The following is a 14,911-nucleotide window of genomic DNA, read 5'->3' as shown; positions in this document are numbered from 1 at the left end:
TCATGGTAGCTAAGCACGAAGCTCGTGCTAGTTTAACGTAAGGACTGCACACGAAAACGTACGATGCTCGTGACGTAGGAACAAATGGAGGGATTGTTCTACGTACAATGCTTTCTGGATGAAAGTTGGTGGACCTTGATAAAGGAAGATGATAGCGTCTCAATCAGAGACAAGGTTGTGATAGGGTGCGTTTTGCACTCTCAGTATTGAAACCAAGCTCATGAAGTGCATAAGGTTTGAGGATGGCTTTGAGGTTTATGTCTAAAGATAGCCAAGCATATGAACAAGGATGAGCTTACATGGAAAGTCTTCTAGGATGCGGCCTAGAAATGTTGGCTGAATTGGTAAAATACGTGGACAACCTATGTACGTGAAAGGTAATGTTCTGACATAGATTGGTTGTCAACGTATAGAGTTCAGCTAGATCTCCTTTGTCAAAGAGTAAAACTACGTATGGAATCTAGGGAGATAGTTTCTTATCAGGAAAGCTAAGACCATGGGATGCAGAATGGTATCATGAAGTCTTACGTTGGAGTACGAAGAAACTTTTCATGCTAGGCACTTCTTTCGGCATCAGAAGCCGATGTAAAAGACGCTGATACATGATTAGTTATTTCTGTTGTGGATGAATTTTCCAACGTTTTCCAGAAGAGTTAACTAGTCTGCCGCCTGATCGGGAGATAGAGTTATGTATTGATCTTATCCTCGATACCTTTTCAAGAGTTGACGAGTTGTTTGACCAAATGGGAGGATCTCGATTCTTTTCCAAGATAGATCTGAGATCTGGGTATCATCAGCTGAAGGTTCGTGAAGAAGATATTCCCAAGACGGCTTTCAGGACTCGTTATGGTCATTTTAAGTTCCTGGTAATGCCTTTTGGATTAACGAACGATCCTACAGCTATCGTTCAACTCGAAGATGTACCGATCCAAGAGGATGTCACTTATGATGAAGTGCCAACCCAGGTTGTCGATAGAAAGATGAAGAGTCTTCGTAACCGTGAGATTCCGTTGGTGAAGGTTTTGTAGACACATCGTGGAAGCGAAGAAGCGACCTGGGAACTGGAAAGTGATATGATGGAAAATATCCGTACTTCTTCCATGGACCCAGTTAGATCTTAAATTTCGGGACGAAATTTCTCTAAGGAGGGGAGAACTGTAGCGACTCGAAATTGTAAACTTAATGTTGTAAATTAAGTTAAACAAAGGACGAGAAAATTATGTAAATTAATTTTCTAAGTAGTATTTCCAGTATTTTTGGTTTTGAAATATATTAAGGTAAGGAGAAATCTCGGGATAAAATAAAGGATTTATCGAGTTTGTTTCGTATAATAAATTATTTTCCGAGGAGATATTCCGGAATTTAATTTAAGAAAATAAATTCTCAAGGACGAGAATTAATTCCGAGAAACCTTAAATATATTTTAATTAATTGAGAACGAACGAGAAAATTCTCGGTTCGAAACATATAATTATAATCCGTTTGGTTATGGATTTAATTAAATAATTATATGAAAGGACGTGGTTGTAACAATTTTTAAGGGACCCATTTGAAAGAAAACAAGAAAAAGAGGTTGGTTTGTAATTAAAAGGATAAGTTTGAGCATGCCACGTCATTAGTGTGTGGAATCTTCTTCAAGTGATTGGTGTCACTCGGCCAAAGAAACCAGAGAAAGGTAAAACGCAAGAAAGGAAAAGAAGAGAAAAGAAAAGAGAAGAAGAAGAAGGAGAGAACCGAGAGGGAGGGAAAGAGAGATCGAGCGAGAGAGAGGAGAAGAGAGCGAGGGAGACCGACTGAGAATAAGAGAGAAGGAGAGGACGCGCTCGGCCACCAGCTCCAGAACCCGAGCTCCAGCGCACGCCCCGGCCGAGAGAAATCCACCGCCGCGAGCTCACACCAGCCGCCGCCCGAGAAAGACACGCCGGGAAAGAGCGGGAGCTCCTTGTAGACGTTAGATTTCACAGCAACAAGGTGGGAAGAATACTTACCCGAATTGATTTGAGATCTAGGGTTCATACGTGAATTTGGGGATTTTGATTTCGAAGTGAGATTCTATGAAATTGAGTTGTTATCATTGATGTTTAGACTCGGTTTGAGATGCTCATAACTTGAAATTGTAGATTCAAGCACGTCCCTTGATTTTTTCTTTGAATTGTGGACGAGAATTAGGTTTTTAGGGTTTTGAATCTGAAAATTTGGGGGATTTTGTTTTGGACATGCTTGGGTGATTCTTGGATTGATGGTATGCTTGAGATTATTTGTAAGATTGATTAATTTCGGATTTTCGGATTTTTGGTGTTGAAATTCTTGTTTTTGGCCGTGTGAAAAAGTTTTGGCCGAGAGTTGTATAGTGGCCGTGTGGAATTGTTGGCTTTGACCATGTGTTTTTTTTATATGAAAAGTTTGAGTATGGATAAATGATGACTTGAGATAAGTTATTGACGGTTTTGAACTTGGAAAAGAAAAGGTTTATACTTGTTTCGCTAGAACTATTTTCAGATTTCATTATGGAAATGAAATTAGACTCGTTCAAGGAATGCGAGTTTTGGACTTTATAGTTAGAAATGTCTTTGAGTCCTACGATTTTTAAATCGTATGTTTGAGTTTGAGTATTGTGGATTACTCGCAAGATTCTGATTCAGGATCGGTTTGATTTACCGTGATAGGACTCAAGATTGAAAGTCATTTAGAGGGTTCACGGAATAAGTGAACGTCTGGATTCTCGGTATTAGTGAACGTTCAGGTTCACAGGACGAGCGAACGTCTCGTGGAAGAGCGATATTGACGCTTACTCTCGAGGTAGGTTATTATAACCCTTCTCTCCTGATTTTATGGTTTGGCCTCAAGTATATATTATTTTCGAAATGAAAATGGTTGTGAATGTGACACGAAACCTAGACCGTTCTTAGAAAATGTGGCGGAACTTCAATTCGGTATATCCGATTATGAAGTTGAGAATATTTTCAGTATTATACATATATCCCTTATTTGAAAAATATAAATATAATATTTTTCTTTATTGGCCTGGGATAGCCGGATACTTATATATACGAAGCGGAGAATGCATGCGTATATATAAAAGGGTGTGGAGAGTGAACCATTCTGATCAGAGGGCTGCCACGGGTTATGTGGGCAGGCGGTGGCAGGCCACCAGCATAAAAATCGCATTTTGCATTTGCATATCTCATCATTCAATGCACGTTTACTTTTCTGCGGGGTTATACTTGTACGTGTATGGAGATCTACACGGGACAAGGATAGTACTATTATATGAAAGTATTATTGTTTTTCGAAAATGATATATGAGAATTATTATTCTTGAAAATATATATTTTTTTAAAATCGAGCCAAATATTATAACACGCCTCATCTTTTACCGGGGCGTGACAGTGGCCCACTACTCAAAGGACACGTCACTCTCTAAACAGCCCTTCTTCAACTTTTTCTTTCAATCTCGTCCCTCATTTTGTTGCACACAAGTCCTTCCAAAATAAAACTTCACAACTTTGTCCTTAATTAAGTTGAAAATATTCTCGAGATATAACCGAGAAAATTCTCATTAGTTCCCGTCATCTTAAATATATTTAAGGGATTCCGAAATTTATTTTTACTCTCGGGATTTTTTTAAATATCCGAGTATGTTCTGAATAATTTTATTCGGAAAATAAAAATAATATTGAGTTGACTCGAATATTCTTATTCCGAAATTTCGTCAACCTTAAATATTATTTCCTTCGTTCTCAAGCACTTAAATTTATTATAGCGTCCAAGTGCTTTCAAAAATTCTTTTCCTTATATTTGGATTATCGAAATTCATCATTTCCTTATTGATTCATCCAAATTCATTATGAATTTCTTCCGAAATTCTAAAATTTCACTTAGAAAGTGAAACGAGAAAGTATAGAGAGAACATCTCTGATAAACTGAAACGAAATAGATTGTGAATTTTATAATTCATTCAACACAGAGAGAAGAAAATTTCCTTTATTTATTGATGAGAGGAAATTTTTACATAATCTGACGTGTACAAAATTCGGGTTTCACAACCCCTAACCCATTAGAGAAGTTTCGTCCTCGAACTTAGAAAAGCTGAGTCTTCGAGTATATGAGGAATTCATCTATGAAAATGATCACGAACTTATCCAAGAACGCATCAAACACTCGTTTCATTCAATCCATTAATGCTGCAGGAGCATTGGTTAGTCCAAAGGACATGACTAAGAACTCATAATGCCCATACCGCGTTCGAAATGCTGTGTTCGGGATGTCTTCACCTCGGACCTTAAGCTGATGATAGCCCAAACGTAGATCGATCTTTGAGAAGATTTGCGCTCCCGCTAATTGATCAAACAAATCGTCGATACGAGGAAGCAGGTATTTATTCTTATTAGTCACCTGGTTCAATCCTCGGTAGTCGATGCATAACCTTAGAGAACCATCTGCCTTCTTCACGAATAACACCGGCGCTCCCCATAGCGAATGACTTGGACGGATGAAACCTTTATCCAACAACTCTTGTAACTGCGTCTTAAGCTCTTTCAACTCTCTGGAGCCATCCAGTATGGTGTCTTCGATATCGGTGCAGTTCTAGGAATCAATTCTATGAAGAATTTGATCTCCCGATCAGGTGGTAACCCTGGTAGATCTTCAGGAAATACTTCTAGAAACTCCCTTACGACTGGAATATCCTTCGCTTCTACCTTCTGTTCCTTCGATACATCGCTTACGCTTGCTAGGAATCCAGAACATCCACTATGTAGCATCCTTAAGGCTCTCACTACTGACACCATTAGAAGAGCTGGTTTCCGAGATGATCCATGAAAGTAAAACGATTCACTCCCTATAGCTTGAAACATAACCTCCTTCTTATTGCAGTTGATTACCGCATAATGCTTACTTAACCAATCCATCCCGAGTATAACATCATAGTCAACCATTTCAAGTTCAATCAGATGAGCCATCGGCTCTTTACCTTGAACGTAAATCAGTACGTTCTTGAACCATGACTTATATTCGAACAGATCTCTTGTCGGACTTAACAGTTATGAACGGGTAGAAAAAATTCAACTTTTCACTTCCTAACTTTTCAGCTATTCTAGATGCGATAAATGAATGTGTAGCACCTGAATCCATAAGTACATAAGCTGAAAGATTTCCCACAGAAAGCTGACCTGTAACTGCAGTGGACGTCCCCGCACCCACATCATCTTCACGAATAGTGAACACTCGAGCATTGACTTTCGGTGGGGCCTTGGCTGGTACATCTCCTTGTCTCTGGTTTGGATAGGCTTTGGAATAATGGCCTACTTGGCCACAATTGTAACAATTAACACTATTGGCTCGGTACTCACCTGGATGTCGGTTCCCACACTTCACACATTGAGGGATGTTCTGATTGTCAGATCTGGTGCGCTTATTGTCGACGTTCTGGCCACCTTTCTGGAAGCGCTTACCTTTTTCGTACGAGTTTCCGCCACCCGACTGATTCCTCTGATGAGGTTGATTTCCATAGTTCGTCGGATTATGGCGTCCTGACTGCTGCTGGGAGCGATTCCTCGTGGACTGATTCCCTGTGTTTGAACTAGTTTATGGTGGCGGCACTACAGTCAAAGGGGTTGGATCAGAAACTGCCAGATCTCCACGCCAAGCGTCGATCCTCAATGCCCTTTGAACTGCACTGGCGTAGGTTCTGGGCCCAGTGTCTCCACTCTCCACCAGCTTCACGATTTCAACGTTCAAACCGTGCATAAACTTCGTCTTCCGTTCTTGATCGGTCGGAACCACGGACGTAGAAAACTTTGCCAGCTCGTCAAACTTCACAATGTATTCCGCTATTGGCATCTTCCCTTGACGCAGATTCATGAACTCTCGAATCTTACCGGATGTGCTTGCATCGCTCAGGTATTTCTCGTGAAAGAGGTTGATGAAGTGTACCCATGTCATGGTCGTCACATCCTCCGACATGACAGTTACTTTCCCCCAGCTTCGAGCCTCAAAAGTACTCTGATAGATCGTGCAAGCTACGCGCTCCGCGTCGGACAATTGCATGTAGCTGACGATCTGCTGGATCCTCTTGATCTAATTCTCAGGCGTTAAATGATCATGACCTCCTTCGAACACTGGTGGCTTCTGCTTTCGGAATCCTTCGTACACTGGCTCTCCTACAACAGGGGCTACCTCAGGAATACGATAGTTGAGCTCCTCCGCTCTCACTACCAGTAAGGCTGGAAGAGGTTCTTGAGGTTCGTTCTCGGCAGCTAGATGAGGATCCGGTTGAACCTGTCGATCCATTCAAGCAGCAAGGTCATCAAACGGTTTTGTCTCTCCGGTTGTTCATCTCTTTGCGGCGCTTCTCTAGCCTGTCTTTCCGATGATTGCTCTATCCTTGCGATACGAGCGTCAAGACTTTCTCCTCCCTCTGCCATTACTCTCTGATTCTGAAGGGATCACATAACAATAGCCAGGTCAGAAACCGAACGACGCCAGAAGGCTCAAAATAGCATTTCAGACACTTCAACGAATCTAACAGGAAACACAACACACCAACACATTCATACCCTCATATTCCTAGTAACCATAAACAAAAAGATAACACATGTAGACACTCATACCGTAAACAAGATGCTCAGTCGACTAATAGATCTCACAGTCTACAGAAATGACTAAACCTGTGGCTCTGATACCAAAAACTCTGTCACGGCCCGGTGGACACCCGTCGTCCTCGGAGCGCGACCTTTCCCATAACATTTTCATAACCATTTATGTTTTCAAACAAAATGAACATAAAACATTTTCAAACGTCATTTACAAAACGTTTATCAAGCAACATCGAAAATGAAATTAATTTACATATAAGGAATAACAAGGGTTCCTAGAGCTAGTCCGCTGAAAACCCAGTAAAAATTTTTGCTTTTAAAAGAGTTACAAAAGTACGGACTAACCTAGCTTGTTATTCGTAAGCACGGGCCCATAATCGTGCTTACCGAATTCAAAACGTAAAAAGAGTTTCGGGCCTATTATCTAGACGTTATTACATTATAAAAGTTCTTTTTTAAAAACAATATAAAACTTTCACGAGCATACAAGCTCGGTTTCAAAAACCTGATACCCATTTCCCAAAAAGATACTTCTTATGCCACAGGTCATCATGAGATCTACCTTGACTAGCACTCCTGCTTCACCTGAGCTATTCCTTTATGTACAAGGAGAGGGATTTATGGGGTGAGTCACACTACTAGATATATGGGATACAACTACAGTTTTTTTTTTTGTAACTCTAGTTTAGCCTTTTAATGGAGTCTTTGAATACAGACTACGGTCACCTTTTTTTAGGCATATATTAGACTCTAGTCGAATATAAAGCTGTAGCTAATTATCTTTTTTTCTCTACAGCTAATATAAAAAAGTAGTTGTAATACTCAAAAAATTAAAAATGATCAAAATTTCACTATTTTAAAATGGAGGGAAATTTCCCACTAAAATATGATATAATTTGACTACAGTCAAATATAAAGAAGTAGTTATATTACTCAAAACAAGAAAAAAAATTACTAAAATTTTACCAATTTAAAATGGGGGGAAAATTTCCCACTAAAGAATTGATTTTTGAGGCAGATGAAAACTCAAAAATCGACTAAGTATAGAAATAGACTTATATTCACTCAAAATAAATTTCATTGCACCATTCTTTTATCTATTTTGATTTGGCATAATTTTGTAAGTACTCAGATCCTACCCTCTCTCATCTCGTATCTCTCTGTCAGGGTCTCCGACGATCTGACCACCATCGCCCTCCTCTCCGCCTTGCCCCTGCCGTCCCGCGCTTGACCGCCGCCGCGCTTCTAACCTTAGATCTCTGGTCTAACTATCGTCTTCTTCGAATTTCTTGTGGAAATTTTCTAGGGTTTTTAAAATATGGGTTCGTGTTCTTCGATAATCAATGAGGGCGAAGAAGAGATCTTGGTTGGAATTTTTATATGCCTCAAGGGGTTATCCTTCTCTCTTTAAATATGTCGCTGTTACGTTAGTCCCTCCATCTCCCACTCTCTCAATTCTCGTCTTTCTTATGGGTGAAATATCATATTGGGGCTTTATTGAATTTAGGATTTGTGATGATTATTGCCTGATTTTGTTGTTTACTTGGTTTTGACTTGATGATGTGTGTTTGGGTCCGATAATGCTCTTGGTTTAGTCACAGATAACGAGAAACAACAAGAAAACAAGGTTAGTTGGATATCTGTGTGTGTGTGTGTGTGTGTGTGTGTGTATGTGTGTGTGTGTGTGTGTGTGTGTGTGTGTGTGTGTGTGTGTGTGTGTGTGTGTGTGTGTGTGTGTGTGTGTGTGTTTTGAGTATATGTATGTGTCTAACAAATTGTGTTTTACAAAACTGAACTAGCTCAAGCTCATCACTCAGAGCTTCTCTTCCAACAACGTGATCGGAGAAGGAAGATTTGGCACAAAGGCTTCATCGAGAATGGTTGGTGAGTATCGTTTAAATACCAAATTTTTAGCATTTTTAACAGGTTTGGCTGAGGGTCTAGGGTCGGAAGCAAGGTTGCTGCTCGGCATAGGCGGGCTGCGTAAAGCCTAAGACGGCGGTTCGGTTCGGCGAAGGCGCTGTCCAAACAATGGCGGAGCTGCCGCTTGAGCGACAGTGAGGCGGGGCTGGACAATGAGGTTCAGCGTCTCGATGTGGACGAGCTTTTACGTAGGAGGCAGCAGTGGCGCTGTGCGGCCTCTCGAAGCGAGAGAGTCCAGTCTCTCTTCAAACAAAACTAGGCTTCGTTGTACTCATAGAAAGCCTCGTCTTGCACTGGTAAAAATATTTTCCTCAAGGTCTGATTTCTTTTACTGTTTCTTTCCATTATTTATTTTTGTGGATGTTGTTTTTGTCATTGTCTTGTATAAACAGAGAACTAAAAGCTGTGATGTTTAATGTTTGGCATCATGTAATTTTATTTTGGTTGTAATAAACCTTTTTTATTACGAACTTATGATGATTTTATAAGTTTGTGTTTTAAAAAGAAATGCTTTGTGCAGGTGTTTTGATTTAATCTTGGTGTGTTCATGACATTAGTCAGGGCCGGGGATCTCAAAATACCACGCCCACAATCACCTACCTCACTGTCCAGCTCCTCTGCCTCATCGCCGCCCTCTGCTCCTCCTCCTCGTCACCGCCATTTTCTACTGTTAGTTTCCATTGTTTCAGAATCTTTGTATGATCCACTGCCAATATTATTTCATATTAGGCTTGATTGTTTCAGTTTCATTACAAAAAATAAATATTTAACCCATTCCTTTCAATCACAAGTCCAAATGAGCTTAGTCAAGCTTGGTAGTGTTTTGAACTATTTGTCTGCTCTTGATTCTTTTCTTTCTTTCTTTGAACAGGTCAGGAAAGAGATGGAAACGGTAGACCAAAGCATAGCATAGCAGGTAAGTTGTAGAAGTTAGGCTTGCATACGTTTTAGGGAAAATATAGCTGTTGATCTGATTATTTGAGCTTAGTGATATTGTTGAAGTAAAGCAAATAATTTCTTGCTAATATTCATCCACGTGGTTATCAGATCTGTTTCTATGCATTCATCAACACTCATTACTTGTTAGACTATAGAAGCAAGTTATCTTGTAATAATAAAAGTTAGAATATTTGATAGTAGTCAGAATACAAGTGTGAACGAGTTTGTTGTGTTAAATCTAATAATGGTTATTCATTTGGATTCTTAGTTTTATTTTTTTATCAGATTATAATGAATTAGCAATGGATTCAGATAATGTGCTAATGGATTCTGACTTGAACATTGCTACTTGAGCTTGATTCAATTGGTACATATTTTTTTTATTTGTAAGTAATCATAGGCTATTTCAGATGCAAACAAAAGCGATTGAGTTGGATCCTTCCAATTCAAAAACTTACTTGAGAAATTGGTACATATTTTTTTATTTGAGGCTATTTCTATGTCAAAGTTTATGAGAATTGAATTGGAATTTTGTGATGGGCCTGATGATTCTGATTAATGTTTGTCGCTTGATTTATGAATGAAGCTTATCAATGTGTATCCTAGTTTTCTTTAATAATTATGATGCGCATTGGATGATGTAGTCTACATTAGCAAGATGTGACTTTGAAGCACATCGGGGCAGCAATGCGGGGCAACAGTGAGGCTGTCCTAGTTCAGCAACGAAGCTAATTGATTTCAAGAGTGCAGTGGGTCTATGAAAATTTTTAAGTACTTAATATGGATTAAAGATTTGTATATAAGCCTTGATGTTATTATGACAAGATATTAATATTGATTTCAAGATATTAATATTGACAACGCTAGTAACCATTCAGATGGTTGTGGTCAGATTCAAAACGATTAAATTCTGAGATAGGTATGTGTGTGTGTGTGTGTGTGTGTGTGTGTGTGTGTGTGTGTGTAAATCGACTTTTGAGCAGTAAGGCTGGTGGTTGCGGTATGAATTTGATTAGTGGAAATCGACTTGTTTTGTTTGACCCGGATTGGAATCCTGCTAATGACAAACAAGTAAATTTATTTGATTTATTAAAACAAAAGTTTAATCGAAAAACTGAAATATGCATACTAGTCATTGATTACTGATTTCGGCCATTACATGCTCTTGCTTTCTTGATATTTTATTTTCACTTTGTTATAGGCTGCTGCAAGAGTCTGGAGGGATGGACAAAAGAAAAGAGTATATATTTACAGACTTTTGAGTACTTGAACGATTGAAGAGAAGGTTTGATGATTTTATTATGGTTTTTTTTTTCTCTTTGGTGTTTTTGCAGCAAGGTTTCTAATAGTTATCCTAATGGTGTAGTAATCAATACCCACCTCTCTTAGTTTGGTTCTCAATAGTTTTAATTATTACTTATTTCTCTTAAGACTTGATGTTCACTTTCCAGTACTAACTTATATTCCAAAAATTTGTAATGCCATATTTATGTAAATGATATTTATTATTGATTGAATGAAATATGAGATTTTTGGATATTATTATTATGTGTTTTATTGGATATTTATATATGATAAATGTATTTAAATATATCTTTTTATTAAAAAAATGCTCTACAGAAATAAGATGTAGTCTATATTGTAAAAATATAATTTCATAAATATAAAGTACAGCTAAACAATGTAGTCTTCAACAGAAAAGACTGAAGTTATAGGCAAAGAGATAAGACTCCAGTGCAATAGATGACACAAAAACACCGTTGTCTGTTTAATCGAATCAATTAAGACTACTTGTTAAAACTGTAGTGTTTTTTATTATGTAATTGAGTTATATATAACTACAGCATAACGTTGTAGTATTTATAGATGAGACTAGTAAGACTACATCTATAAAATGTAGTTATATATTTTAACTACAGTCTTATAAAAGAGAAACACTACGGTAAAAAACTGGAGTCATAATCAAAGAGATAAGACTCCAGTGCAATAGATGACAGTCGGTAAACTGTAGTCGACTTAAAATGACTACGGCGTTCGGCAGTAGTTAGAGGCCAAATTTCTGGTAGTGTCACACCGACTCAGTAACTAGGATATTTAACCTGCTACTACGTGAGATGCATAGATATAGATGATGAATGCAGATGACAGATTCAGAAGAATAAAGAAGTTAAATCATACAAGTAGCACAGTAAAAGATTATTCAATAGCAGGAACATATACAGTTTTAGAACTCGGTTCTAAAACAAACAATCACCCAACAATATAGGAATCTAGCTAACAACCGATTTCCTAGGAACTCATCCATCTCACCCATCTCGGCGCCTTACATCAGTGGACTGGCCAATCAACACTTCAGTCCCCAGCCGTTCATAAGAGATGAGTAAACCATTCCGAGAACTCGAGTCTAGCCCTCGGAAGGCCGAAGTTCTAACGCCTGGGATCCACTAGCACATGTAGGAGGGCCTTAACGCGCGTTTGGTGGAAGGGATCAAACCCTCACCAATCCCTGGTTGCTCCAGGGTTCATATTTCCCTCATGACAGATAAGCCACCCATCGACTCACATGAAGCCACCCATCGACTTCCCATTAAAGGGACTTTGGGAATGCCACCCGCTACATTGTCGACAAGGGTTCATTACGTTTTACAGGAGCTGTCTACAGCCTACCTGTCTATCCTATTACATGAGGAGATCTTATCGGGATGAAGCCCGTCATTAACATTATTACTTTCATTGTATGGCTCTTTACCCAGAATAGTTTGTCGGAGAACTTGATGAATTCCGGAGGACACTTTGCTTCACATGCTTCCCGAGACCTTTAGCACGTCTGGAAGCGTCGAGAGAACTAGAATCGGAAGTTTCAACTTCGTTAGTTATTGGATTCGAAACTACTTGAAAAGATAAGGTTCGTTGTCGAGATTAGATTCGAGTCGGTTCGAAATTCGAGAATTCAATTTATTATTCTCTGGTTTTTCGGAAGTCAAACTTATTCAAGACTCCATATTTTCGTATCGAAAATAATACGAAATAAAATCCAATAATATGATTATGAGTCTTAAATAAATGAATCCGAATAAAAAGTAACCGAGAATTCCAATGCGAATAGTTAAATTAAATTCTTAAACGTTGTTAAATAAATAATCATAAATTATTTATTTAAATACAGGAAATATATTACATAATCAAATCCAAGAGTATTTAAACGCTTTATGCGATTTAAAAAAACTCACGAGTTAATCGAGCTTTACTTCGATAGCTCTTTTCTTCAAAATCTTTAAAACCCGACTTCGTCGCTTTCAACTCGTCCGGTTCCCGCTTGTCTGTCTAGACCTGTAATAAAGTAGCCGAATATGATAACGAGTCAATTTCATGATTCCAAACTCATAATCAATCCTGAAATTCAAATCCCGTTATCTCGACCCAAAACTTGAAGCAATTCAAGCTACGTAACACGAATCCAAGTAACCAAACGCTATAACACAACATTGATCACAAAATAATTCTTGAGGCTCAGACTTTACGTCACTAAACGGCCAAACATATCAAACGGCCAAAATATGCTCACACGCAACCACATCTCTCGGCCAAGCAACACTACAACCCAAAATTAACAAACTCAAATCAAACATCACAGCCGCCCTGATAACCTTCAAAAACCAGAATCACGAACATCATCACAGCCTCTTATAACAACATCAATCCAGAATTTCTAACCAAAATATTTACTAAATCACACAGCCATGTTCACATAATCACCAAAATTCGTCCAAAAATCAAACAAAATTCAAAACGAGGCTTGTCAAACAAAACCCAAACACTAAAAGAGTCATAACACGTCTTAGAATCATTAGTTAAAACACAGAATCAAAAAGCCCCAAATTCAAAACCTAGTTCATGAGATTGTCGGCCAAAATCAACTCAAACCAAGAAATCTGAAATCAATCCTCATACTCGAGCTGTAACCATCACTAACCGAGTTCAATGAACAATCAAAACCAACCAATTTCACATATTTCACTCGGATTTCGAAAACCCCCAAATCCTATCTCATGAACCCTAGCTTCGAATTTCAATCCAAGGAGAGGAATTCTTACCTCAATCCACGAATTCAAGCTTCTTTGGACGGTTCTCACTTTTTTCCCGGTGGTTTCTCTTGCTCCGGCGTCACGGCGGCTCTCAGCGAGTCTCGTTTTCCTCAGCTTGGAGCGTGCGTGAACTAAGGAGCCCAGCTGGTGAAGATGGCGCGCGAAGGTGAAGGAAAGAAGAAGAAGAAAAGAAAGGTGAGGTCGGGTGGTGATGGTGAGGCTCGGTGATGATGATGATAATGGCCGAATTTTTTTTCCTTGTTGCAGATGGGTTTCTCGCGCGAGACAAGAAGAACGAAAAGAGAGAAAGAAGAAGAAAAAGGAAAAGAAAGGGAAAGAAAAGAAAGAGAGTGAGAGGGTGAGGTGGCCGAAAATAAGGGGAGGAGAAGAAAGAAATGCCACATGGCAGCTCCTCCTCACGCCACACAGGGGACAGGTGGCCCACTACTCAAAGGACACGTTACTCCCTAAACAGCCCTTCTTCAACTTTTTCTTTCAATCTCGTCCCTCATTTTGTTACACACAAGTCCTTCCAAAATAAAACTTCACAACTTTGTCCTTAATTAAGTTGAAAATATTCTCGAGATATAACCGAGAAAATTCTCATTAACTCCCGTCATCTTAAATATATTTAAGGGATTCCGAAATTTATTTTTACTCTCGGGATTTTTTTAAATATCCGAGTATGTTCCGAATAATTTTATTCGGAAAGTAAAAATAATATCGAGTTGACTCGAATATTCTTATTCTGAAATTTCGTCAACCTTAAATATTATTTTCTTCTTTCTCAAGCACTTAAATTTATTATAGCGTCCAAGTGCTTTCAAAAATCTTTTTCCTTATATTCGGATTATCGAAATTCATCATTTCCTTATTGATTCATCCAAATTCATTGTGAATTTCTTCCGAAATTCTAAAATTTCACTTAGAACGTGAAACGAGAAAGTATAGAGAGAACATCTCTGATAAACTGAAACGAAAGAGATTGTGAATTTTATAATTCATTCAACACGGAGAGAGAAGAAAATTTCCTTTATTTATTGATGAGAGGAAATTTTTACAGAATCTGACGTGTACAAAAGTCGGGTTTCACAAAAAGTCACCACGGAGTTCAATCCAAAGCGAGAGAAGTAGATTCGAGAAGATCAACTGCTTATTAGTTGGCTTCTATCGTCTCTCTCCATGACAATTCTCAAGTCTGTGACTCGTGTTCAAACCTCGGTTTGCTTGTGGAATGGACTTGAGAAATTTTTGGCTCTGAGATCTAGAGCACGAATCTTGCCTCTAAAGCCTTAGCTACAGACAACGAAGAAAGAAGCCATGACGATCTCAGACTACTTCGTCAAAATGGAACGAATTGCAAACGTG

The 14,911-nt window shown here is 38.6% G+C and overlaps 1 long non-coding RNA gene across 1 annotated transcript; it reads left to right on the top strand.

Moving 5' to 3' along the window:
- Positions 1-8,691: 8,691 nt before the first annotated feature.
- Positions 8,692-9,436, top strand: LOC149389835 (uncharacterized). The gene is made up of 3 exons (XR_016300507.1): positions 8,692-8,815; positions 9,040-9,188; positions 9,391-9,436. It is a non-coding gene; the product is annotated as an uncharacterized LOC149389835 (long non-coding RNA).
- The last annotated feature ends 5,475 nt before the right edge of the window (positions 9,437-14,911 follow it).

The sequence above is a fragment of the Urtica dioica genome, chromosome 8 (genome assembly GCF_054948205.1).
Source record: "Urtica dioica subsp. dioica isolate 48M chromosome 8, U.dioica_male_clone48M_v1_H2, whole genome shotgun sequence".
Classification (NCBI taxonomy): Eukaryota; Viridiplantae; Streptophyta; class Magnoliopsida; order Rosales; family Urticaceae; genus Urtica; species Urtica dioica.
The sequence above is the reverse complement of the archived record's forward strand: the minus strand, read 5'-3'. Positions and strand labels throughout refer to the sequence as shown.